This window comes from Cavia porcellus, unplaced genomic scaffold (genome assembly GCF_034190915.1).
Source record: "Cavia porcellus strain 051 isolate PalLab524CR breed Dunkin Hartley unplaced genomic scaffold, mCavPor4.1 scaffold_9, whole genome shotgun sequence".
NCBI lineage: Eukaryota > Metazoa > Chordata > Mammalia > Rodentia > Caviidae > Cavia > Cavia porcellus.
This window is the reverse complement of record NW_026947492.1, coordinates 14,049,674-14,077,500: the sequence shown is the minus strand read 5'-3', so window position 1 is coordinate 14,077,500 and position 27,827 is coordinate 14,049,674. Positions and strand designations below refer to the sequence as shown.

The following is a 27,827-nucleotide window of genomic DNA, read 5'->3' as shown; positions in this document are numbered from 1 at the left end:
TCAGTGTGTCATCTATCCATTGTCACAATAATGCTGTGTAATAAACAACACAAACCCTTAGTGGCATACAACAATAATCATAGATTTAGCTCATGAGTCTATAGATGGATCTGGACTTTAGATGGGGTAACTTCTCTGGTTTTGATTCTTTCATTCTAGCTGCAAGTAATTGGATAGGTTACTAGGATGAACAGAGAAACTCAGATCTGTTCTTCATGTCGCATTTTGCAACAGGCTAGGCCTAAAACATCCTCATAGTAAAGTCTTGGAATCAAAAACAAAAGGCAGACAGCTACAGGATTTTACAAGCTTCTGCTGTGTTGGTTAATATCTCACTGGCTGGAGGAAGTGCCTGACTAATCCTGGGGCTGGAGTCAGAGACTGCAAGTTTCATAGCAAAGGACATGAATTCAGGAAGTCATTGCCAGTTTGGACCATTTGTAAAGTAGCACTGTGTTTTCAGATGCCATCAAATTGAAAATAATTTTGTTTTCTCAATTGGTGGAAGCTTCCAAGTTCAGGAGCCATATTTTTGAATTCATATTTTTGGATTTTTGCCGAAGATGATCCTTGAATGCTATGTTATACTCTTGTTGATAAGATATGCTGTAAGCCTGTATGAAAAATGGCAAGACACCAGGATGATAATAATGGGATATTGAATGAATGATAGACTAAACTCTCAGTCTGCCATAAGCTGTGAGCAGAAAATCCAGCACTGGGATCCAACTCTTGTCAGTTAGGATGGAGTTGCTCAAAGCCCATTTTGTTTGTTTTTTTTTTTATGTAGAAATGAAGATAGTCTGAAGGTACTTAATATAGTAATTTAATCCATTCTATTATTTTCTGGTATTTTAATATAATACACAGTATATAAAAAAGAAAATAGTTCTGGAGCCTATACATATGGTGATCTCTGACTCCCTCATTCTCTCTGTCTCTGTCTCTGTCTCTGTCTCTGTCTGTCTGTCTGTCTCTCTCTGCCCCCTTCCACTTTCCTGTCTTTCTCCCTTGATCCCTCCCTTATAGAAAGGATGAGATTCTGTTGGCTGTCAGACTTTCCATGCTACTATTTCTATGAGGAATCATTGTGATTGCCACATTACCAAGAGGTCAAGGATAACTGCCTGTCTTTGCTGATAAAGCACAGTTAAAAGGTTGGTGTTACTTTTAGGCCACCCTACAACTAACTGTAGAACTAAGAAAAAGACTCAGAGGCTCCTGTATCATTTTTATTTCTTGCCTCATACTTCAGTGACTTAGAGGAGCCTAGCCTGACCCTAAAGACACTGCCATTACTTTGTCACAGTTAAGAGTTTGGCATGAAACCTTGTGTCTGTGTTGGATGTTTGTGAGTTAAATGTGTGTGGCCACTTGGTGTATAAGCAGCTACTTAGTACTGCTTATATATTTATAAGGCTTTTTAATATCAAATTGCCTTCCTGCACAAAACAGTAAGGCCCTCTCCTTTTCAGTGGCATAAACTTGAGTGGGATCACATATTCATGATTTTTAAGAACAAATTAGCAGTTAGTATGCCCTGCTTCTGAAGACAAAATAACTTCATTACAATTGTGCTTCTACTGATTTGGTGATAATGTTGTATCTACCACAATGTAAATAATTTGCCTTCCAAATGGCATAAGATCTAGAACTTATCTATACTGGTATGCTTTTTAACCAATAGGCCACGGTAGGAAAAATAGTTTGGGAAACACAGTTAAATTAAATTAACGTTGGAGTCAACTTTAGTCACAACATAGTATCAATTTCAGCAGTAATAGGGTAAAGTCATTTCCAAAATGATTCATTCTTTGCCTTCATTTTTGGTGAGTATATATTATGTTTTTCCAGGGAAAATTCACTAAATTTTATTGTAGTGAGCAGACATTCATAACCCCAGAAACCCCAAATATGCTATTGATACACATGACCATGGTATCTTCTGAAAATTAATGTTAGGATTTAAAAAGAAAAGGAAAAGTTGCAGCATGGTACGCCTTGAAATATTATCAAGAAATGTATACTTGTAGTAGAAATGTTAATTTAATTTTTCAGAATATGTTCATTCAATCCAGCTATTTTCTAGCCCTGATAAACTTCAAAACAGAAGTATTGCTGACATTTTAACCTTCAATAAGCAAAAAAAAAAAATGTTTTGCTTTTGCAACTTAAGGAAACTGGTTAGTTAATATAGTGAGTTTAGAAACTTTTTTGAAGATAGGTTTCTGTGCTTTTTTTATTTTTAGGGATTAGTTTTTTCACTGGGTTTATTAGGGAAGACTTTAAAACCAGTTTTCAATAATGTAACGAATCATTTTCTTGTATTGAGCTTCCGAAGACTTTCTTCGGAGGACAAACATTAGCTTTCTCAGAGGTGGCTTTGGCTTACTGTTTTTTCTGAGTTTTCTGGAAACCCAAGGAAAAATAAGAATACCAAGTTTTTTGTAAGTGACTTTCATTTACTAAATATTTATTGTAAGCTTTGACTGCAAATAGGATAATGCTCATGTCACTACTGCTCTTTCTAATCAACTTTTTTAACCTTATCTTTTTTATTTTATGAAAAAATAAAATAAAAATTCATAACCAAATAACAAGAGAATAGCAATAGTTATTATACCCTATATTATTATCTTCAAAGTAGTTACTCACTGCAAGACATAAGCCAAAGGAAAGTTTTGTGTTATTACCTAGTCAACATTTAAGTGAGGTTGACGTTACCATCACATGGACTGTATTCTTACATCTCAATGTCTCCAATAAGTAAATGCTCTATAATTTCAGATGTCTAGGTAATTAGGCTAAAGGTAAGAAATTTAGGTATAGCTTTCCATCTTTAGCTAAGTACACCAAATTCCCCTTTTAAGTATAGCCACAGAACTTGTTTCTAAGTGTATCTTATTTACCGTCCCTAATACAGAACCCTAGGGTACAGCATTGATTTGTTTTGGAAACAGAGAAATTGTGACATTGAGCACACTCCTAAAGATACTCCTATTATAGCCATGCATTCAACAGAAGCATCTTTCGCAAGAATATGTAAAGAAGATCCATCTGGGAGCATGAATACTGGTACCTAGCCTGGTTCTGCTGTAGTCAAGTCATTTCAGCTTTCGAATTTTGTTGTCCAAAGATGTAAACCAATAGAATAGAACTGAACAATTTCTGAGGTAACTATTATATTGATTCTGGAACTATCACTTTAGAGTTTATTGAGGAGAATCTTACTTATTAGCTTCTGTGTCGTCTTGTCTTAAAACATGGAAAGATATCCCTCTTATTCCATCCCCATAATAAGGGAGAATTTTCAATAATGGTTCCACATCAGCTACTAACACGGGAGGCAGCAATATAGCTTGGAAAGAGTATCCTAAGAAATAGTACATAGGAATACCCTTGCTCCTTCCGTGGTTTGCAGATCCCTAGAGTAATAAAGAACAGTACATCATTTTCTAATGAGTTAATGTCTATGATCAGGTGCTGATGATCGTGTTAGTATAGATTATCACAGTGGTGAACGTTCAAGAGGGAGACATGTGAAACTCACCACCTCCTTTTCTGATTCCTGTTTGTGTCCTTTCTCAACAAAAATTACATGCTTTGTGCTCTGCTGCCAACTGCAGTCTGGAGCACATGAGAGCTTCTGTGGCCCTTCTCAACCCTTTTCCATCAGTCAAAGAACTCTCACTGTTCTGTGCTAATGCAAAATGCAATAACGTTTAGCATCAGGACATCTCTGAGTCAAGAGGTTAGGGGAAAACACATCTCCCATTGTGTTCCTGTGGCTCTGATACTGTTAATGGTGAAAACACCATGGAGACAAATAGATCTCTCTTTATTTAGGAAGCTTTGAGGGAAGAGAAAATATATATATGACATCTTTACAGCCTGAGAGCCCTCTCTATATGGTGCATTAAGGAAGGGTGGGGGCGGGGAGAAGTTTGTATGACATCGTGCTTGATAAGACTCGAGCCATGTGGAGAGAGGGAGGATCATGTCTGCACCATTTTTTTTCTATTGCTTTAATAAATGCTTGTGGTTTTAACAGAGGGAAATCACATGTAACCTTTCAAGGCACAGACTCAAGACTCTTTGAATAAACATATTAGAAAGCTTTATGGTGGCTGTTTTAAAAGGTGACCAAAAGAAGTATCTGATAACATAGCGGCTTCGTTCTTCCTTAGCCTACTTAGAGCCTCTTGCTTATCCACTTCAGATATAAGGAATGTAAATCAATATATTTTAAAAGAAAGCCAAGGAAAAATAAATCAATAACTTATGATTGCACTTAGATTTTCACTTGGAACTTACCTAAAAGTAGACTATTCTGTATGACTGCCAAAAGATCATAACAAAACATGATCTCTTTTTATCTTATCGTCTCTTCGAGTGACTCCCAAGGAAACCTCAGTTGAGACCATGTCTTGTTCCTGTAGGACTTTGATGAGAGTTTTGTTTTGTTGTTTATAGATCGTGATCAGAAACTATAATTAAGATTTTCCTTTAGGATCTAAAGAATTTTCTTGCTGTGTAAATTTCTGGATGGATCTGTATTTTCATTATTATCTGTCCAATTTAAAGCTACCAAATAATTTTTGAATTTTCAATTGTACACATTCTTTGAAATATTGAGGCTATATAATATCAATTACTACTCAATCTTGCCAGCAGATGACTGCAGTCACTTTGATGAGGGAGGACAGTAAAGAGGGTTAAGAATTCAGTTTTTACATCAAACTATAAGCCTTTAGACTTCTTTTCAAACTAGGCTGATCTTCATTTCTGAAATACTGGTGCTCTCAGGGGCAGGAGATTTCATTTACAAAAGTTCATCAAGTCCAGGGAATAGGGACAGGAGTTCCAGAATGACTCACTGTTTGATGAATAAGGCCCCAGATGTTCTGGGGATGCCATTTTTATAGTTGAATACAATGTATAGAATTCAAATCTTAACTTGAATTCCAAATTGTGACAGAACATTCAATAGTGAGATCGCAGTGTTGTAGCAACATGGTGCTTCTGATCAGCTGCTAATCAGCAACTTCAAAACATAAAAGGCACACACAGGGTGTATGACTGTGTATGAAATCCTCTACGTATTTAAGATTCTTAGTTAATTTACAGCTTCTTTATTATTGAATAATGAAGTATTGCTGATATATTGGAATAGATATGCAAAACACATGTTCTATCAAGCATAGTTAAGGGAGAACATCTTCCAAAACTCTGAATATAAAGGTTTGGGAAGTAAAGTTTTTTTTATGACCTGACATGATTAAGAAACAAAGTTTTATGGTGAATCATTTTAATAAAATTTCTGACATTAAAATAAATAATGCATTCTGCTTAAGACTAAAGCTATTCTAAATACAATTTAACATGTCTTAAGATTTATAAGTTATTCACAATCCACACGCTTCAAGGTCAGCATTATAAAGCTAAATTTATCTTGTAAAGTGGTTTAACATGTAAAAGTGGTGAATATAGACCTCAGCTTGGCAAATATGGGCTCAATTAGAGTGTACCATTTATGTTCGGTGGCTTCAGATGGAAGCTGATGTTAATATTGACTCCCTGCTCTATTTCAATGGGAAAGTGTCAAAATATTCTGTTGCAAATTAAACATCACTCTTACCCAATCTACCAAAATGTTTAGTCCTGAATACGGAATACTCATTATCCCATGACCTCGTGTGGCTCTAAATTTAGCTGAGTCCGTGGGCTATTTCCTGCCTTGCCAGCTCTCCTCTCTATCCAGTTCCACCCTGCTCTGTGCCCTTGCATGCTGAGCAGTGGACCTTCCTCGTGTTTCTGAATGAGTTGGGCCGATCGTCCGTGGCAAGCAGTTGGAGGTAAAGTGGAGAAAGCAGTTAGGGTACTGAGTCCCTCCCAGCCATGGGCTGGAACTGGCTTCTCCTTACTTAATGTGGTCATTTTGGTCACAGCCAGCTCTGACTCCAGCTTCTAATGATCACTGCTTCTCCTTACTTTCTCAGGCTTAGGGCTGTAAGGGTTTCTCACTGCTAATAATCCTAAAACACTTCACCATCCTTATTGGTCTCTATTAACTTTGTAAGTAATCTCCGTCAGTATAAGTCATCCTTGTGTTCAACTTCCCACAGTTTCTCAGTCTGAATGTACTGTTTTATCTGGACCTTGCTTCACCATCTTAAGTCAACATACTTTAGATAACAGAAATTATAGTCACTCCCTTTTCATCCTTTGTGGGAGATAACGGATGAAAGAGTATATATTTATCTTTCTATAGTTGTGTCTCTGGAAACAGCGATGGTGTCTAATACCTTTACAATGTCTCACGGAAACTGGTGAAAACCACTTAGCTCACAGTGTATGCTCTGTACACATGGAGAGTCTCACAGAGTTGCTGCAGAATCTCAAATTCGTTAGAGGTTTAAATGGAATGTAAAGTCTTGATTTAGGATGTAGACTTCAAGAAACACTGTATTGCTTTCTCACTAACCTTTCTAATGTAATATAATCTTACTTGATACAAATTTCATACTGATGCTAGACATTCTAATTCAACAGAAATAAATTTTCTTCATGTTTAGGTTGATTTTTGTTTAGTAGATTAGAAATGATTATATTTAAAATGTTTATGTCTATTTTTGTCATACATATGAGTGAAAAATATAGGCTTTCTCTTCTTTAGTAGTAGTGTTAATAATTTTCTGACTGTGATATGAATAAGTATAATTAGACTATAATTAAATAATGCATAAACACTGAAGAATAAAAGTAGTTACCAGAACTGGTGTCTTTGCTATTTCTTTATAATTCCTAGTGCTGTTTCACTTTGGTCTCTGCCAGAATTCCAAGCCTTTCTATAGTTCATATCCTATGTAATACAGAAAATGAAAATGGAAACATACTTTGATTCAGAAAGCTATAAATAGTGATTGTATTACTGCTTTGCATAAATCCATGTTGTAATGTCAAATTTCTCTGAAATCAGTGGAATAGATTAGGAAAAACAGTGAGAACTTGCTATTTGCCTTTCTTTATTGAGAGGAAAAAGCTGGGGAAGTTCAAAGAGCGAATTCTTTAGTATTCATATCTTGCAAAAAGATCATTTCTTCAACAGACGGAGGTGGGTAGGACACTGTCAACTCAAATAACATAAACTTTATATCTCCCTGATAATAGAAACTGTTTAAAGATAACTTTACTAGTCTACATGGGAAGTGACCAAAGCACTATTAGATAACTTAAAACCAAAAAAGCATGGAAAATATTTTTTCCAACTGTTTCTTGTTGGCCTCTTGGCAAAAAACAACAGTTACATTCACTATCGAGGGACTATCTCTTGTGGGCCAGACCAGATGATCTAATAGGTCTTTATAATCTCTAAATACTGTGACTTTTATCCCCAAGTGAACTACATAGTTTATTTACATAGAAACACACTCACAGGCTTAAGGAAATGCTCTATGACTAATGCTAAGGAAAGTCAGCCAGGATGACTCAAGTGACTTTTTTTTTTAAAGTAGGATAAGTAAATTAAAATCATAGACATTCTCTTTAAGTTCCCTCCAATTTCTCACTATGTAGATTTGACATAGGCTTCTCCAGCAGTAAAATCGTTTTCTGCCACTAGCAAATTATAAATTCGTTGTCCTGCTAAATCAGGAAAGTTCTGCTATACTTATCGAGAAAGCTCTTTGATGGAGATTTGACTTAATTGTTATTTTAACTTCAAATCTTAATCCAGACACATGGAAAATTTAAAATGTTGTGGATGATCAAAAAAATACAAATTAATAGAAAAAATAGAAGCATGATAAATAAAGCATAATCACTGGACATTTAAATTTTATTAAGAACTTGGTTTTTGGCCACTGGCTACATTTATTTAGACAAATGAAGCATTCAGACTAATCTACATTTTTAATAAAAGATTGTTTTTCCAGGAATGTGTTGACAAAGACATTTTTAAGAACCCTATCCCCACTCCAGATTATACAAACATTTTATTATTTCTTCATCAGGTAATGTTCTGAGACTAAAAATCAAAGCTATTTTTTATTATTGTTGTTGTTTTCAATTTTAATTTAATTTCCTCTATACTGGGCATTGATTCCTTAGAAACAGATACTGCAGAGGGGCTTCTTAGTCGGTTATTTGCCCGGCTTAGTCTAGCGTGCACTGGTTAGAAAAAAAGTGATCAGGATATACCCATTTTGAAGGAAGATGAAAGAATCCTAATGTCACCCATGCACAGTATTCCTAAGACAACTGAATACATTTCAGATCATTTTTTATTTCTAGAAGATATGTCAGGATGCTGATTCTTTCTCCTAAAATTGATGGTAATAAGGAATTCCATTTGGTTTCTTTACGATTGGTCCCTACCAATTTTTCTCTCCACTTCCAGAGCCCTGTATTATCATTTGCACACATTGGTGTTTCAGCCATGTAAATATAATACATTGATTTCTAGAATCCTATAGCTTATTGCACTATTGATCATATTGGTTATTCTTAAACTAAAACATTGCTTTTTTTTAAGGGTAATAATTTCTGTCAGGGCTTTGTATCTGCTAAAAATTCCATTCAGTCACCCCAAACCTCCTGTGTGTCAGGTAGAGACTTCCTTCAGGGTCATTTCCATTTTAAATTCAACATAGAACATGCATTGCATTCCAGAGCTAGTAGTTAGGGTTAAGATTGGGGAATATGAAATGAGAATGCCATTCTCATGGCTCATCTTCACAGCTCACTTTAATATCCCCCCAGTTTAGTTCTGGACACACGTTCTAGCTCTGATTTATTTCTAATATCAACCACTTTAACTGTTCATGCTTTGAAGTTACTCTAAAAGTTAAACGGTGCTTGAGGTTGAGGATCCCTTTTGTGACTATTCTCCAAAGCCTAGCTCAGGGTCTTTCTCTTTCTGTTACCTTTTCTCTTCCCTTAGGCAGCTCTTTCTTTTCTGCTTACAGCAGGTTTTGTCAAGCTGCTACCACATCATGTTACATGATGCTCAGTGTTATTTCTATTTAATTTTAATGGATTAGGCACCATCTTAATCATCCCTTCAGTCCCAGACTGACACACAGTAGGTGGTTAATAAAAGTTCGCTCACTTAAACCAAGTTTTCTTTCAGTAAAAAATTTTGAAAGGCCCATGATTTAGGAAACATGAAACTCAGGTAACATTTGTAGCCCATATACAAGTTCTGCATTGTGTTTTGTAGCACCTGCAGAATTCTTGCCTTGCCTTTACTGTTGCTTCAGTGCACAAAATCAAATCTGACATAGGTCCAACTGCCAGGTGAAGAGAAGGTGTATTTGAAGATCAGCCTTTGGGATGTTACCATAGGCTACTTAGAGTCACCGGAAGTTCAAAGGTTTATTAAACTCTACATGGGCAGAAGCCTCAAAGATAAATATTTTAATGCATATTGGTATAAAACTGACTTATTTTTATTACTTAATTTAAAAAAATAGAGTAAACACATGCAGTTTTCTATAGTGAGTCAAATCTTATTTGGGAAGGAATCTCCCTTATTAAATGGCTAGGGCTTCAAGGACCTTTCTCTGCACTGTTCATTGTGTGTGAATAAAACCATCCTGGCCATGAAGAAGATGAATGGATTTGCTCTGATGTCACTAAGCTTCCAAGCTGCTGTAGGCTCTTTCTGCGCTACACTTCTCAGCATAATTTTTGAAGTTCTTTTTTAACTAAGGGATACATTTTATGACAGTAATGATAGAGATAGTAATGATGGTGATTTTTAAAATTACTATTCACTGGGCAAATTGAATAGAGAATAAATATCAAGTGGTTTTTTTGCTTAATCAAAACTGAAAAGTCATTGGAATTATGTGATGTGCCATTATAGTATTAGCTATGTTAATTCCTATTCAGTTTATGCATTCATTGTATATATTTATTATTTCTTTTTTGAAATTTCAGGAATGAAGTATATAAATTTCTATATCTAGGAAGACTTCAGTATAATCCTGTTCGTAGAGTTAACATTAGAGAAGTTACCACTTGTAAATTCCCCTAAAATTTAAGTTTACCTTATCAAATGAAGTAAATAAGTTATACTCTTAATTATTAATGAATATTAAGTTATTTTTCCTATGTCTGTTTCCAACTTTAATCTGCCAAAAATATTGTCTATTGACAATGCGTTGTATTTTCCTCAATCTCTTGTTTTACCTGGGATATATATACATATATATGTATATATATATATATATATGTTATATATGAGGTATTATGTATACTCACATAATAGGCACATTAGACATGTTTATTGTTTAATTAAATAACTTAGTACTGAACTTTTATTCTAAAGCTGTAGTGAATGCAAGATAGTCTTGATGCTTCTTGCCATCAAATATCTTTAAATGTAAAGGGGAGAATACAATAATTACCAAATAATTTCTCTATCAATGCAGATGTGTAGATTACAATTACAAAGAGTTCTGGAAAATCCAAGAAACAAGTTATTTTCAATTGTAAAATCACTTCAGTCTTTTTGGAAGTGATATGCTTGGAGTAGGCACTTGGAGAATAAGATTTTGATGGATAGACATTAGGGGCAAATTATTCACAATGAAGGAAGTGTAAACAAAGGACTTGACTAGAGGGAAATAGCACATATTTGAGAATGCAAATAGTCCATTGGGCTTATACACAGTTTGCAGATAGGTTTAGTAGAAAAAGAGTCTTTACAAATAATCTGAAGTCAGTTTAGAGAGGAACTTGAATACACACAAAGGTGTTTGGAATTTTGCCAGGTAGCTATGGGGAGCTTTAGGTTGATTAACTGTCTATTTTGGATGATTAATTAGCGTATAAAATGGACAGGACAGGATGTGGAGAGACTAGTTAAGAACTTATTACCATAGACTCGGGTGATCTGTATGCCAGTCTGAACTAGAGTGTTGGCAATGTGTGTAGCAAAGAGAGAAGATTGGACAGAACCTGTCTGTGCAATTGGGTCTCACAAGTAAGTGAATAAGGACACTGAAGACTTGTTGAAAGCTGATTAGGGAAATTGATTTATTTTAGATTTAAACAGCATTTTTTTTGTGATTTTTGTGCACAGATACTTGGTAGACCAGCAATAGAAGTAGAGGAACCAAGATCATAGTTTAAGAAATGAAAAGATGAAGACATTCAAGAGATACTAGATCCAGGGTAAAGTTCAAGTATTGGTAGAAGTGAGTGATTGGCTTGGGGTGGAGATAGGAATTTTGGGAGTTTCTAGGTCATACATAGGAAGTCAGTACCTTAAGTAAAAATGGACGATGAGCACTGTGGAAATTGGAAGTGATTTCCTGAAAGGAAAGCAGTTCCTGATGCTGACGGAGTTCTCCTTCTGGCCATGTATGTTGATAACTAACATGAGAAGGAAAATTAATATCGTTAGAGCTGATGAAGCCGGGTGTGAGAAAGGTCCTTAGTGTAGTCACGATGAGGGGAAAAATCCCATAAACTGTCCAATCAAGATGGAGGATTAAGATGCTTCCAAACTGAAGGAGTTTAGAGCCAGACTTTCTTGATATGAGTTGATCTTAATGGAGAAGGCTCATTCTTTCTACTGGGTTCTGATAATCGAAGAACTCTTGATTACGTACTGATTTAAGAATTCAATTTCTCATTTGAAATGCAAATATTGTACTGATTTTTTGCTCACTAAGGATGAGGTTCTACACATTCACAGTCATTGGATGGCATATTTACAGATATAGGCGGGAATGGGGATTTAGCTCAGTGGCATAAGTGCCTGCCTTTCAAGCAGGCAGTCATGAGTTTGATCCCTGGGACCGATAAAAAAAAAAAAAAAGATATAGGCAAACCTTGGTATCCACAGATTCCATATTTGAGACTTGGTATGGTTACTAAAATTTATTTGTAACCCCAGAATCAATACTTTGAAAGCTCTTGTGGTCATTTGTGGACATGCAAAATGTAGCAAAAAATTATTGTCATTTAGTGACACATTTGTTTGCAGTTTTTATGCTATTTGTTGATAATTTTGCTGTTTAAAGTGACCACCAAGGGCTGGGGATTTAGCTCAGCGGCATAAGCGCCTACCTTGCAAGCAGGCAGTCATGAGTTTGATCCCCGGTACCAATAAAAAAGAAAAAGACAAAAAAAAAAAAAAAAAAAAGAAAGAAAGAAAGAAAGAAAGAAAGAAAGAAAGAAAGAAAGAAAAAAATAGTTTTCTATGGGATGGGGATTTAGCTCAGTGGCATAAGTGCCTGCCTGGCAGTGTGAGGTTGTGAGTTTGATTAAAAAAAAAAGTGACCACCAAGTATAATGCTAAAACTCTATCAGTTTTCCTGTGCAACATATAAAACAAGGTTGTGTATTGATCAGTTGAAACAAGATGTGACCAGAGGCTTTCCTCCAAGAGCAGTTCTCTAATATTCACTAAGTCAGTATTCAAGTAGCCACATAACTGACAAGCACTGCAAATAACCACAGTTAAGACCACCTTATTTGTTTTAGTTAAATGTAGCTATCTTGGTTGTTTGCCACAATCAAGCTTGTCAGGTTGCATGCCACACTATGACTTACTCAACTTCCTGTTTTGAAATAATTTTAGACGTAAATACAAGGTGCAAAGTAATATTCTGTTCTCATTACCCTTCACCCTATTCCCATATACGCTTCACCTGGCTTCCCCTAATGGTTACATCTTCATAGGTGGAGTACAGTGATCAACATCAGCACATTAACACTGCTGTAATATTGCTAATTAATCTTTAGATCTCACTGAAATTTCTCAGCTATTTCCAATCATGTCCTCTCTTTGGTCAAACAAGCAATACAAGAATCTACATTTCATTTAATGTCATATTTTCTGATCTGTAATGATTCTTATCTTTCTTTGTTTTTCTACTAATCTCATATCTTTTAGAATACCTCAGTTTGAGTTTTTAAGTGTTGTTTCACGTTTAGAGTGAGATTATTCATTTTTTACAAGAATACTACAAAAATGATTTGCCCTTTTTAAAGCCTTCTTTATTGGATCAATCATTTCAATATACTGTCACGTAGGTAATATAAATTCTGATCACTTGGTTGACTGTCATATGTCTTCCCTATTAGTTGCTATTGTTCCTCTTTGTAATTGATAAGTGGAAGATAAATTTTTAATGCTAACATTTTCTAGATTACTTTTCAATCAGTAAGCACATTATGACTAATTCTGTGCTGTATCTGATGACAAGTAGTTGGAATAATTTTTAAATGATATTCTTTTGTTCACTGAGAATTGACAGTCTAGTTGAGGAGTGGGGGGACACACATTAAATATTATACAAAATCACATTATGGAAGACTGTATGGCACAGAATGCAAGCTACAGAAGTTGTTAGGGAATGCGTTGTGTGGAAAGAGAAACATGTTGGATTTTGGAGGGGAATTTTTCTAGGTAAAACTTCATAACTCACTTAACTCAGAAAAATACATTGATTATTTTAGCTTCTCAAGGGGTTGCACTATAGGCCAGGGTATGCCATCATATAAAAGTGAGGGTCTTTACCTTCAAAGAGCTCTTAGCCTGGTGAGAGACACAGAGCTGCCTATCAATGTAGAGAAATATGATAGATGTGTATAGCCATGGGAGAGGGAAGGGGATTTCTGGGATTGGGCAGCAGTATCACACCTTAGAGATTTATAGGAGGTAACTCCAGGTTTAGTTTGTCTGTATTCCATGAATGGTGTACAAGTTTTTGAACACTTCTAGTACATCAGATTCTACTACTTTGTCTCTTTCTAACAGAAAATAATTTTTCTGTTGAGCTAAAATTCACCAGACTTTCACCCTTACGTCTAGTTCTTACCTCCTGAGCTACAGAGAATAAATTACCTACTTCTTTTTGCAGGATAATCTTTAGAGAAACAGACTTTGCATCTTTTCTTAATACCTCTATTCTTAATTTAAACACAAATCCATATAGTATATGTGATTTCTAGGTCTTTATAATTCTTCGTGTATTTGTTTGTTGATTGATATGACAACCAGAATTGAAAGTATTCTTGGGCTGTCAAATCAGGGAGCACCATGTAACTAGCTCATCACTTGTTCTAGACAACATAATTCTATTATGCAGCCTAAGTATTCTTTGACTATTTTGAAGGCAAAACTGTTGGCTTTATTTGTGTTTTCCTTATAAATAATTCATGCTCCCTCACCCTGACCTCCTTCCCTGGAAATTTTTTATTCTAATAATTATATGGAGTCTCCCTCATCCGGTTCAGTGGAAGTTTTGAACCTACCATTCAAAACTTATTTATTTCTGTCACATTTTCTGCTCTTCACTTTGACCTCTTAGTAGAGCTGTCTATGAACTTTGATCTTGTCATTGGGTGTAGCTTTTCTTTTTTCTCCCATTTTCAATATCTTCAGATTTGATAATAATGTAATCTATCTTCAGTCAAGGTTTTAATAAAATAAATGGGACAGGGGTCAAGCACAAGGATCTCTGGCAAAGCATGTAGGTCACTGGTCATTTCCTGATATAAAAAAGCTCTTGCCTGTACTTCTGTGCAGCTCCCCATTTTGCTCCCCAGGAGACAGTGGGGCAGGAAGAATCCAGCATGCTCATCAACCATGGTGAGCCTGACCTGAGAACCCAAGATGGCGCTTTGGCCAGCAGTGTGGAATCTGTGTATTCTTCAGTGGAGGCAGGTCACATTGTGTCACATTCAAGAATTTACTTCTGTGATTGATAATTCTATAGTATTTCATTTCTTGTGGACTTCTCTGATGTTCATGTTCCCTATTTCTATATCAAGTGGTAAGAGATAAATTAGCAAGGAAAATTTGGGTCAGGGCATGACAAATTAAGAGCATGATTTAAAGCAGTGTATTATGAGTGGAATTCTGTGTGGAGTGGGGATGTTACTCCTGGAGAAAGGAGAAAGCTGCCTGTGTTTTCAAGAGGTGAGGAGACAGAGAACTTAAGGCAATAGAGAGAGCAGAGCAGAAGGGGCAGATATGCTGCACGGAGGAGCAGTAGGATTCTGTAATTAAAAATAGATGTGGGGAGAGAAGAGGAGGGCTGAGGCAAGGATGACTCCCACAGTTTAAATCTGGAATATGATGCATAGTGGATGGGAACTAGATTGCTGAAGTGGATCCCTCTCAGGTGTGGTTAGGTTTATTGTTTTCGTACTTAGCTTCATGATGATGAGAAGTAAGAGTCACTCGTAGACCAGAGTCTAAGATTCACCATTCCTAGCATAGAAAGAAAGGTTTGCTAAGGAGTGAGATTTTCAGGTAGAAACTTACATGACTTCACTGTGTTACAGGAGAACTGTAGGATCACAGCAGCTGTCAGACCCCTTTGCTTTCTAGCACATAAGTGCTTATTGTATAAGTGACACCATATTCTTCTAATAGAACCAAGGGCCACTTAGCTCTGTAGATCTACTTCAGAAGTTGCAAATGGTAAATGTGGTTAGGAAAATTTTGGAAATGGAGGTTGGCTAGGATAAAATATGCTGAAGTGATAGAATGAGCCATGGAATATAATCCAGAATATCCTATTTAACCATCAGCAACTACCCCAACAAAGCCATCTACCTACTTTTAAATAGAACAGCCTTTTTATGTTTTTATTTTGATGACTACTCAATTTGTGATCCTTTCTACTCCCCTTCCACCCCTCTGCAATGAGTGTAAAAAGAAAATGAAAAATATATTAACTTGAAACCTCACTAACCAGCCTTTGGAGAAGATCCCATTATTGTTAAACTCTTGATCATCATCATAACCACACATTCATTGAACACCTTGATTGTGCTTATGCAAAGAACACACACATACACACTCACAGACACACAGACACACACACACACAGACACACACACACACACACACACACACACACACACACCCCAGGCAAAAGTCACATGAGCCTGTGCTTCTGGGCTTATAGATTCTGTGCGTGACAGAGAAAATACAGTTAAATGGCCATCTAAAAGTGCTTCAATGAGTCCTTCTGCAATTTCATTTGCAAGGCCTCACCTATCCTATTTTATCAAGGAACACAATCCCCCACAATCTTAGTCACTTTTGGGTTGTGGAGACACAATACCAAACACCCACAGTTTAAAGAAGGAGAAGTTTATTTTGGCTTACAGTTGAGTCTTTAGCCTGCTGACTCCAAGGCAAGATAGCATGGCTCAGGGGCATGGTGGATGTCTGAGCAGTGAAGAAGTAGAGTCGGAGTGAAAGGAGAAGCCTGGGTGGAAAACAGATCTTTCCAGGTCACCCACACTGATCCACGTCTTCTGACCAGATCCCACCTCTTGACAGCAAGTCAGCTCTCAGGCCCACATTATCCAGTCACCTTTCAAAACTCCAGCCTATGAGCACATGAAGCTTTAGGGGACATCTAGATATAAACCATAACACCCGTGTAAATAGACTTTTATAAGAACCAAAGCTTGCCTAGTACACATTAGAGCAGCTTCTGCCTTTGAAGTCATTTTAAATGATTCCTAGTAACTCACTCACTTGATCGCTAAAGGGAAGCTTTAGGAACGTTGTGTTGGTGAATTCTGGGCTGTTAGTTGTCTTTCTCTGCCTTTTGCCTTTCAGTCATCTTGGTCTTCAACTTTTCCTCGTCTTCTGGTGTCTGCCCTTCGCTGGATCTCCCACTTCAGTGGCAGTTTATTAGTCCAGAATGTCTTCAGCCCTAGAAAGAAAACTTTTACTCCTCCACCCAAGCAAATGGCTTTTTAAAGTTACATTTGAAAATGATTGCATAATCACCATTAGCGTTGTAGAATTACAGGAAAATGTAGCAGGCATTTCATAGCATATGGAAGCACAACATACTTCTCTTGGAAGAGACAAAGATCAGGTATCTACCTAAAAATTAAAGAGTTGAGTATGATGTCACACACCTGCAGCCAACCTGGGAAGCTGGGAAACTGAGGCAATAAGAGAGCTAAGTTCTAGACCAATCTGAGCAACTACGTGAGACTGTCTCAAAATAAAAACAGGAACGGGAGTATAGCTCAGTGTGTAAGCACAGCATCTGTTAGATCTTGAGTTCAATGCCTAGTAATGAAAAAAAATTAGAGCCAAAACTGTAAATTAACTTCAACCCTCTTGATAAACACTTTAAAAGACTCTCTAGAAAGTGGTGACAGTCAATACCACCTGAAGATTTTGAAATAAAATCCATTTTAACTGAAACAATTGCCATTACAGTGCTGAAGAAGGAAAGTCCTAACACTTACTGAGTGGTGACGTTTTGTTTTGGGTTCCTTTGCATTGTGGATTCACCCCTTCTGACCACCCCATCATTGAGGAAAGCTTATCTCCATTTTACAGAAGGGAAGCCATGGGTTAGAGGGTAAGCATCTTGCCCAATACCTCATCATCAGTCGTAGTGGTAGAATCAAGATCTAGCCTGAGCTGTGCTCCTCTGTCACGACAGACCTGGGTACACTGCACCCCGGCCCCTCACCCTCACCTACAAGGATTTCACTGCAGTTGAGCAAATGCAAGCATCAAGGGTAGTTTAATAACTAATGATTCACTAAAATGAGTACAGATTTTGTATTGTGAATAGAAAGGTTATTGATTCCATTTATTTTATGCCCAAGAAAGGGAGACTAAGACAGTTTGGGGCTTTTCAGATAAGTACTTCCCTGCTCTTTTTAACATGCTTTGCTGTAGTCAGTCTTACTAAAACTTTTGACTTTAATAAGATTAACACAAGGTACTTCGAAGGCTAACTGTATTTGACTCTTTATTCATGTCAGTGTGCATATTAATTTGTATTGCTGAACGTGGATTTTTTAAAGTGTACTATTTTCATTCTTACACACGGGTCTTCCTTCTTCCTGACATAACATCAATTCAGGCTGCCCGTGTCCATATCTGACTTTGTATTCTCCACTGTAGGATCCACCAAACTTTATTTCTATACACCAGAGAGTAAATATTTTAAGTTTTGCGAGTCAGATGGTTTCCATTACAGTTACTCACTTGGCTGTTTTGTGAAAAAAAAGTAACTCTAAACTAATAAACAGATAAGCATGACCATATTCCAGTATAACAGGAGGCAGACTGGATTTGGGTCAAAGGCATAGACTTCTGACCCCTAATCTAGAAGAAACAAGTCTGTTTATTAACAGATAGTTAAAACCAACCCAAATCTCTATGTAACATCACCAAGAGTTCTTACCTAGTACATTGTGGACCATAGAGAAAATGACAGAGCTCTCCTGAGGTCTGAAATACAATTTACATACAAGAACCACATCCATTGAAAGTGTGCAATTGATCAGTTTTGACAGGATTTCTGTCTGTAATGCCACTGCCATCGAAGTACAGAACAAATTCCTTTTCTCTCAAACTGTCTAGAGTTCTGTAGTCCATTTCCACCACCAACCCTATTTCCAGGCTTTTTCTGACTTGCTTCTTACTATAAGTTAGTGGGTCCTTTCTATAGCTTTAAACTAATGGAATCATACAGTATGTACTTCTTTGTGTCTGGCTTGTTTCATTCAATGCAACAGTTCTGAGACTCTCCACAGTGTTGCAAATAGAGTTTATTTCTTTTTATCTGCTGCGTAGTAGTTCATTGAAGCATAGATATATCACAGTTTATCTGTTCACAGTTGGGCTGATTTCCACTTTTTGACATAGTGAATAAAGCTGCTATCAATAGTAGCACTTCTCTTTGGTAAATTCTAGGCACAAAATTGCTGGGTCATATATTAGACTATTTCACTTCTTAAGAAACTGTCAGTTATCCAAATTGTTTGCTATGTGACATTTCCACAAAGGATGTATACATGAGATCCAACTAATCTGTTATCTTGCCAAAACTTGTTATTGTCAGGTTTTTAAATTTTAGGTATCCTAGTGGGAATGTAGTCAAATCTTATTGTGATTTTAATTTACATTTCACTGATTAGTTGTGATTTTGAGCATCTTTTCATATGTTTACTAACCACTGTGTATCTTCTTTTGTGAAATACTGGTTTAAAATTGTTTTTATTAGTAGGTCATGTTATATTTTTGTGTGTACGTGTGTCTTTTTCAGACAGTTTTACTGTGCAGTGAAGACCGGCCTTTAACTAACTTTGTGCCCCAGACTGGCCTGGAATTTACAGTGAGCTTCCTAACTCAACTTCCCAACTTTTCCGAATATAGGTCTGTGCCACTGTTCACAGCTAAATTGTCTTATTGTGAAATTTAAGAGGGCTTCATAAGTATATAAAACACAAGTCTGCATATTACACATATAAAATACTCCCTCTGGTTTGTAATGCACATTTTTAATTTTCTTCATGGTGATTTTTAGCAAAAGTTTAAAATTTTGAGCTAATCCAACTTACAAATTTTTCTTTATGGATCTTTGTGTTTATGTCTTACTTTTGCTATCATTTCCCATCTTCATAGCTACGAGGAGACTTTTAAATTCCTGTGTAGTTTTATTTATTTATTTTTTTGAACAGGGAATCCAACTCATGACCTCGCACTTACCAGGCAAGAGCTTGAGCCCCTGAGCTAGATCTCCAGCTCCTCCTGTGTAGTTTTAGCTTTTACGTTAATGTCCATTATGTATTTTGAGCTAATATTTTATACCATGTAGAATAAAGGCCAGCGTTCTTTCTTTTTCTCTATAGTCATCTAGTTGTTCCGCACCATTTCTTGAAATGACTTTCCCCCCACTGAGTTACTTTGGCATTTTTGCCCCAAATGGATAGATCACAGAAGCGCGGTCCATATTTTCTGACTGTAGTTCCATTGATCTGTTTGTCTGTCCTTCCCTCTCATACTGTACTGTCTCTGCCATACTACAAATACAGTGAACCTTCAAGTAAAATAGCATAAAATGCTCAGTCTTATAAAATTATTTTGAAAATTCTAGAGCTTTGTACTTGCCGTATAAATTTGAGGGTGAATTTGATAATTTCTGTAATGTCAAAAATGCATATTAAAATTTTTATCAGGATTACTTTGAATCTATAGCTCCATTTCAGTAAAACAGGGCTCTTCAGAATCCCGTAGGCTTTTTGTCTATGAAAACAGAAAAGTCCAAGTTCAGGAAACCAGAAGTCCAAGATGAAGATGCTGTTGATTCTTTCCAGAGGCTCCGAGGGAGCACTTTTCCATGCTTCTCTCTCTTACCTTTTGGTGTCTGCCTGCAGTCCTCTGTGAAACCTTTTGTGTCACTGTCAACAGGAACGATCTCATCTTTTCTGACTTTACCCAATGCCCTCTGCATTGCTCTCTTCTGTTGAAGTTCACCTATAGGTCTGTTCCTGTACTAAACTGGCAGTCATGGATTTCTCTCTCTTTTTTTATTGGTGCATGTTTGCACTTTGCACATGTACACGACACATCTGAATTCTTTTGTCACCTTTCCCTCCCAACCCTCCCTGTTCCTTCCAACTCTTACTCCTTTCTCATTTGCAAAAGCTCTATTTTCTCTCTTTTAAACCTCTTTTTTTCTTAGCATGAAAGCCAACTATCCCATGTGGACCCCACTTTAATTAAAGTTGTATACAGTTCTTTTTCTTTTTTTTTTTTTACTTTTGTGCCAGGGATCTAACTCATGACCTCGTGTTTGCCAAGCAGGCGCTTACACCGCTGAGCTAAACCCCTGGCCTAAAACCTCTTTTTTAAAAAAACAAAAAATTCCTTTCCCTTTATTTCCTCCTCCTCCCTCCTCTTTCGCTCCCCTTCCCATATGAGAAAGTTCTCCGTAAGAATTTCATCGACTACATTTGATGTATATTTTATCCTCTCTTAACTTTTATAGTGCCTGGCACATAATACATCACATCTTCTTCCCCAAAACATTTAATAAACCAATTATTCCACTTAACATTGTCTAATTTATTATTGTAATGACACATATGTACTTTGAACATCCTTAGTAAACTATGAGCATCTTTTGCAAAAAATGGCATGAATCATTCAGTGTTTACATTTCTTACTTCTTTGCCAGACTACATTCTTTGGGCCCTCTCAATGGGTGTTTGAATCTCTTTAACTTGGAATTTCTGTAAAGGAAATTTAACCCAAAGTGCTTTGTGGATAAGTGTTTTGCCTCTAGCAAGAGGTATATAGAAATCACATAGAAAATCCAAAACAGACTTTGACCGCAAAGCATGCTACTTAACCCAGTTTTCTGTTCGCTATTCTGTGTTGGCCTATGTATACCACCTTGGCATTCTTTTGGTGATATCTGGTGCCACCATTAGGGTTGGGGGTAATTGGCTTTTGAGTCCCTACGCAGATGGCATAAGAAAAACCAAGAGGTCAAGGCCATTGTAACTCAAGCAATCTCCATGACCTTTGAGGAAAAAGAGAGGATGTTTCCGTATTTCTTATGTTACCTTTATGTATGTTAACATTAGTCCTTTTTAGAAGACCAGTGGCTAGTTTGTGTAAGACACATTCTTTCTCGGTATGCCTTCATGCATGCTGTAGGAATCACCAGATCTAACCATACAGCTTCTTTGCTGTTATTGAAGAGTTTCTACCTTAATTCATTCTCTCCCAACATAACGCTACTCTACAAGTCCCATAGATACAGGTTGCTTATGAATATCAGGCTTTTCTTAATTGACAGTGACTAATAAACCTTTTTACCAGGACAGTTCCTCTTAGCTGCAGAGCCAGGAGGAAAGGGAAGATAGAAATTTTGCTATGATTTCAGACTTTCAATTGAGACAGTATGTTTCTGAAGTCTTTCCAGTGTAAAGCACAAATAGTGATAGCCTTGTATTTATTTATTTGTATACAATTCCATGGTCAGGAATCTGATGCATCATCAGGGAATTATTTGCAACACATCATTGAGGGGAAGACGAGAAACCACACAGATCACTCCCTGAAGCTTGCATTATGGGTGCACTACTTAAGTGTAAGCACTACACAACAGGCCTGAATCAAGTATTTCTCTTGATATTTTAGTTTCACAGCTTCAGGTTCCTTTTAACTAAGAAATGAACCAAATACTCCTCTTACAATCATTCACATTAGGGGAAAATATCATCCCCATTTTTTTTAAGCCTCAGAAATCAAGAGGGAGGCTTTCTCCCAATTTTGACATAAATATGGCTTCATGATGCATGTCAAGCTAGCTTTTAGGAGAGACAATGTTTAGATTTATGACTAATTAATAACATTTATTTAGGTAAGCTTGTGTCAGATGATATTCTGCACATGGGTATGAAAGGAAAAAAGATGAAATAAATATATGATCCCTTGAGAACTGTTTTCAGTTGAAGACTTTCCTGAATAGCCACTTTTGGGTGGGGGTGTGGAGGGCTAAGCTGACAGCTTTCACACTGAGCTACATCCTCAACTCATTTTTACTTTGAGCCAGGGTCTCACTAAGTAGTCCAGGCTGGACTCATACTTTTGACCTTCCTGCCTCAGTCTCCCAGAGTGTTGGGATTATATGATTGTACCACCAGTGCCTGACTTTGAGTAACCACTTTAAGTCAAGAGAAATCATAGGAATAGTAGGAGCTAGAAAGAAAAACAAAGGTAGGATGTGATAGCTTTTTTTTCTTCCCACCTAATACTATTCTTAGACACAACACAGTTCATGTGACAGTTGTCTTTTAAAAGCTTGGATGAATGAGTGGATGGATGGATGCTAAATTCTGTACTTTCTTGCATGGCAGCTTGCAATTGTGTTGAATTTGTTGTGTTCTCTCAGTATGCATTAAATGGCTAGGAAAGATCTTTTGACTAGATCCTGAAACCCAGGCATGTTCTCTGTGGCTAGATAGGATGAGCACCTGGCAGTTTCATACATCCCAAAGCAAGTGGATACCTACAGCTGGAACACTCCAGCCGGTTCCAATAAAAGTCTTAGATTGCCCAAATAAATGTTATTTCTTCTTATATGGTACAGTTTTAGTTCTTCTTCCTTGAAAAGAGCTGTTCTTGGAAATATCCTCAGAGATCTCCCTACTTAAGCAGGATACAAGTTGCACTGTTATGTAATTCCCTACTGAGGCTCTATGAAAAGAACAAGTTGAGACAGAGACAGGAAGATATTAGGACAAACTTCCCCCATTCTCTCTACTGCACAACACAGAAGGAAACTTGATTTGAACAAGAGGACTCAATTCTTCACGTGCCTTTCTACCCACTTTTACCCATAATTCCTTTGAACCAGTGTTTTGATTTAAGTGGTGCAGAGAAACAATAAATGAAAGAAAAAAAGATAAACTGGCTACTTGAAAACACAATGGCATTTAATTAAAACTAAGCTTGTACATTAGTGAAATAAAATTCTGTGATTAAACCTCAGGGACACATAGCACATCACTGTCCTTTTGCAACTTTGAATGTTTCTTTTGTGCTTTGGAAGCAGATATTCCTCATACTGTTAATAATTGTTCTCCTAAAGCATCACTAAGCATTGGGTATTAGAGTATCATAATCCCAAGGATTCTGTTTTCTTTCTGTACTTGTTTTAATCTTGATTCTTACATAAGCTTCCAATTTTAAATAATATAATCTGTTTATTTCATGAAACAACTTTATTTGCTTAAAGCAAATAATCAGGTTATAATTGTATTGTAAATAAGTCAGTCCTTTCCTTCTCTTTACATAAAAAAGAATCCATGGATGCTAAAAGGGGGGAGGGGAACTGATAGAAACAGAAATCCCACTAGTGTTTTTTATTTTATTTTATTTTTTTTAGCTCAGTTGTTAGAGTAGGTAGAATTAATATGTGGTGGAGAAAAGGAAAAAAAAACTGAAAAAGGTGCTTAGAGCTTTTACTTTAAGCTTCTTCTGAGTCTTCCTTTTGTCTGCTCTTTCTACCACCCTGATCCTTCCGTCTGTCTGTCCGCAAGCAAAATGGAGCTACAAGGCAGCGCCCCATCTGGAAGGGGAGGGAATTACGCTTCCACTGTAACCCTAAAAACTCAAGGCAGAAACATGTCTCCAGAAGCTGCTTTTTTGCATTTCCAATTTTGTATCAGAGACACTCCTAAATGACATCAGTGATCTTGAAGGCTTTCTGTATAAAGAATTTTCTACATTAGTAAAAAGTAACAATTGTGTTTAAAAATTTAAGCTTGTCTGGAATCTTTTGAGGTGGAAAAATGGCGGGGAGGGAAATGTGCGAAACAAACTTTCCATGTATTCCTGTGAACTGAACAAATTCCTGGAAGCACAGGAAAGATTGATTGCCAAACAGTCCTAGTGGGGTCCAGAGATGGTGGGGTTCAGTCATCTTGAGAGAGCCGAGAGGAGCATAGATTTATGTACTACCAGTACAACATGTGGTGTAAAACACAGGTTTTGGTTTAAAGAAATAGGTTGCCTGACAACCTTGGGAAAAAAATTCTTCTTGGATGCCTGTTCTCTTTTTAATTTTTTTGAAGATAAAAAATAAGGAAATAAACATGGTCCTAAAGAAGCAAAGGTTTTCAGTTTTATTTTTGCATCATTTTCCTCTTGCATTTAAGAGTTAAGACAACATTTCAGGAGAGAAACATGGAGAAGGGTAAAGGGAAGTCAATAACGTTATTCTGTGACTTTTCCCAGGAGGGGACTCTGTTAATCGAGGATAGGTTGCTTGGCTATATATCAAATCCAAGGAGAAAGCAGTGATTTCAAAGCACATTCTCCTGCTAGACTCAAAGAGGTGCACACACACACACACAAAGAAAGAAATTTATATTATATATACATATACATCTATGTGTATTTAAACACAGGTAATTTTTGTGAGAACAACATATATGATTTCAATATATAAATATATTTAAATATATAAATAAATGTGTATGTATATGCACATTTAAATACAGGTAAGACGAATTTTTACATAATTAGTAATAGTAGCCAAATATTCTATTAAGGTTTCATATGTATTGATCTAAGATTATTTTACATTTTATAATTGTCTCTCATAATTTTTTGTCTCCTTATCAAAGAAATTGATTTGAAAAGCTTAAAGTAACAGACAACGGACTAGAAAGCCGGAGTAGAAACTCCATTCTCTGACCCAAGCTCACTGGAAGTATCTTCAACCACAGGGAACCTTCTAAGGAGGATTTCTGCGTAACTTGGGTAGTCATTGTCTCTTGCAGTTGACATTGTAGAACTTTTCAGTTGGTTTTACTTCCGTGAATGACGTGAGTGCAGTTGGCCAAGGAGAGCCAGTCACCCCAGGCTGCAGCATCGTGCCCCTTGGAAGCAGCCATGGTTTCTTCATTAACAGATCTAGGCAATCACTGGACGAAGTCAGAGCACCTGTCTGTTAAGCTGACAATGCATTCTCAGGGTAGCTGTTCTCACCGGACTTCCTCTTTCCTGCATGCAATGGGATGACTCATTCTTGTCCTTCTCAACAACAGGCTTTCTTATTGCCCAAAAATCTTGTCAAATTTTTTTGCTCTGCTCAGGTACCAGGAGATTTTTGCAGCCAGCCGAATGGTGATCTCCTTTGTGTGAGTCAGTTGGCCATGATTATTTCCATACCATTGAGGCTTTAAATTTTTCTTTCCTTATTTTGTATATTCAGACTCTAAACTGTTTTTAACATTAGCTAAGAAGCTCTATTTTCCAAATCCGAATTCTATCTATACCATAGCGGTTAAGAAAACATTCCTGTAAGGAAATGGAATCCAGGCAAAGAAGCCTGCAATTCTAAAATTCCCCTGGAGAGAACTAGAGAATTCCAGTCCAGTCCTCTCATTTATAGTTGAGAGAGCTAATGATCTGAGAGGTGAAATGTCCTGTCCAAGGTCACCATGACAAAGTGAGGCAGAGAACTTCTACCTCTTAAATTCCAGTTCTATATTTCTTCCTTTGGGTCGTGCGTCTTGGGACCACTACAAACAGAAATAGAACCTGCAGTTCAAGTAAGCAGACCAGACAAAGACGTGTCAGCTTCGGGTTTTCCCTAGGGCTAGATTCCAACTCTGTGTGCATAACTCAGTCAGTGAGGCTTCAGCGTCTTCATGGAGGGTAGAAGATTCATGGTTACCGAAGCTACTTCTTTGGCGTTTTCTGTTCCCTAAGATCCAGCCCAGAATCTGGATCTAATTGAACTCTCACTTTTCCTTGTTTATTTTGGATGTGGTTGCACTTTATTTGATAGCGCTTAATTTATCTTTGAGTTGACTTGAGTTGTCTTAGCTCACTTAATATTCAGTATTTTCTGAATGTTTACAGTATTTCTGAGTGTGGTGTATCTCACACTGTGTTAATTACAATCACAGTGCCACACACCCTGTGTAACACAGACTCACAGTGCAGAGGGGGCACTGAGGAATGAGAGACCGAGACCACCAAAGGCAGAGAAAGAAGACTCAGCAGACGGGGTGATAATTCTCCTGCTTTGACTCCCTGTCTTTCTTACCAGGGCAAATAAGTTAATTTCAGGCATGAATATTTCCCAAACTAATCTCTCCCTGTTTTCAAAAGAAGCAAAATGATATGTGGGTTTCTTTGCTTCTGTCCTACTCTGTGGATGTCTCATTCATTTTCTATGAATTCTCTGAACAAAACTGACCCTTCAGTCTGTTCTTACCACACTAGGGAAAGCAAGTCAGCAGACCTCAGAGAGATATGCACATACAGATTAGTCAGGATGAAGATACTGCTTGTCAATTATTTCTTCCTCTACTTTTGTTTTTCAATTCTGTTTTCTTTGTTTTTAAAAACATATTGACATGTACACCCCTAAAAGTTTACTAGACGTATCCAAAGTACTGTGTTAAGGTTTTACCTAGAATCGGAATGCCAGTCTGATTTTTACTTGCTTTATGTTTTTTGTTTTTTTTTTTTTTTTTTTTTTTTTTGTCTTTTTCATTTTTATCGGTACCGGGGATCGAACTCACGACCGCCTGCTTGCAAGGCAGGTGCTTATGCCGCTGAGCTAAACCCCCAGCCCCTTGCTTTATGTTAAAAGCACTTTTCCTCCTTCCTTTTCTATAAATGTAAGATGTAAACATTGGATAATTGAGCTCGTGATGGGAAAGGGAAAATCCTCAGTTAAAGATTGTTTATCTGTTTTTAATCAGCTGAGTGGTCTGAGCTCTGTAATATTATCACCTAGAACTACATTAAAGTCCCAACAGTACTAAGTAATCATTTGTAAAAGTCCTGTTATGTGGCAGGTACAATTCTGTCAGTAAAATCAAAATCAACACACAGTCTGTCCTAATTTAATACATTAATGATCATGAGAAGCTAAACATATAGATGACAGTCCTAGAAACTGAAGAATCAGGTTGGGTAGTTAAAACATCACAACTAATCTTTAAAGACTTAAGAATGTCAAACATATATTTTGATTCCTCCAGATCCTCCCGATGAGGAACATCTTGGTTACAGACTGTATGTGGTTTGCCCAGTTCTGGTCTGGATTAGGGTTTGTGGTTCAATATCCATGAAAGCTAAAACAGCACAACCCAGAAGACAATGCTAGCTTGCTTTGACACAAATCTTTTGGTATTCACATCCTTGCTATTTGTAGCAGACAGAGACTCCTTGAGAAGTGTCGAATGTGCCAAATTTAAAATCTCTGAAGTAGCAGTTTCCACCTTTAAAATATTCCTTGGCTTCTCCCCAGAGTGTTCCTTTGTATTACTCTTTTAATCGCAACAGGAATTCTGATCGTGTTGCAGCACCTTGGACACAAAACTATGTCTCAAATTTTGTTTCTGCGTTCTTTTAATTTTATTAAGTCTGCACACCCATTTTGAAACTCTTAACTATTGTATAAATGTTTGAGTGAGTTAAATCACATGTCACTGAACTTCTTCCTTACTGTGCTAGTTTTCATTAATAATGAGGAAACCAAAGTACC

At 36.8% G+C, this 27,827-nt stretch overlaps 1 long non-coding RNA gene across 22 annotated transcripts in view; it reads left to right on the top strand.

The window, feature by feature from the left end:
* LOC106028267 (uncharacterized) overlaps window positions 1–27,827 on the top strand; it is a 259,749-nt gene that overhangs the window by 210,834 nt on the left and 21,088 nt on the right. For all 22 annotated transcript variants that reach the window (XR_010049691.1, XR_010049688.1, XR_010049680.1 and 19 more), the window contains one exon: window positions 1–27,827. This exon is cut by the window's left edge; it is cut by the window's right edge. This is a non-coding gene — a long non-coding RNA (uncharacterized LOC106028267).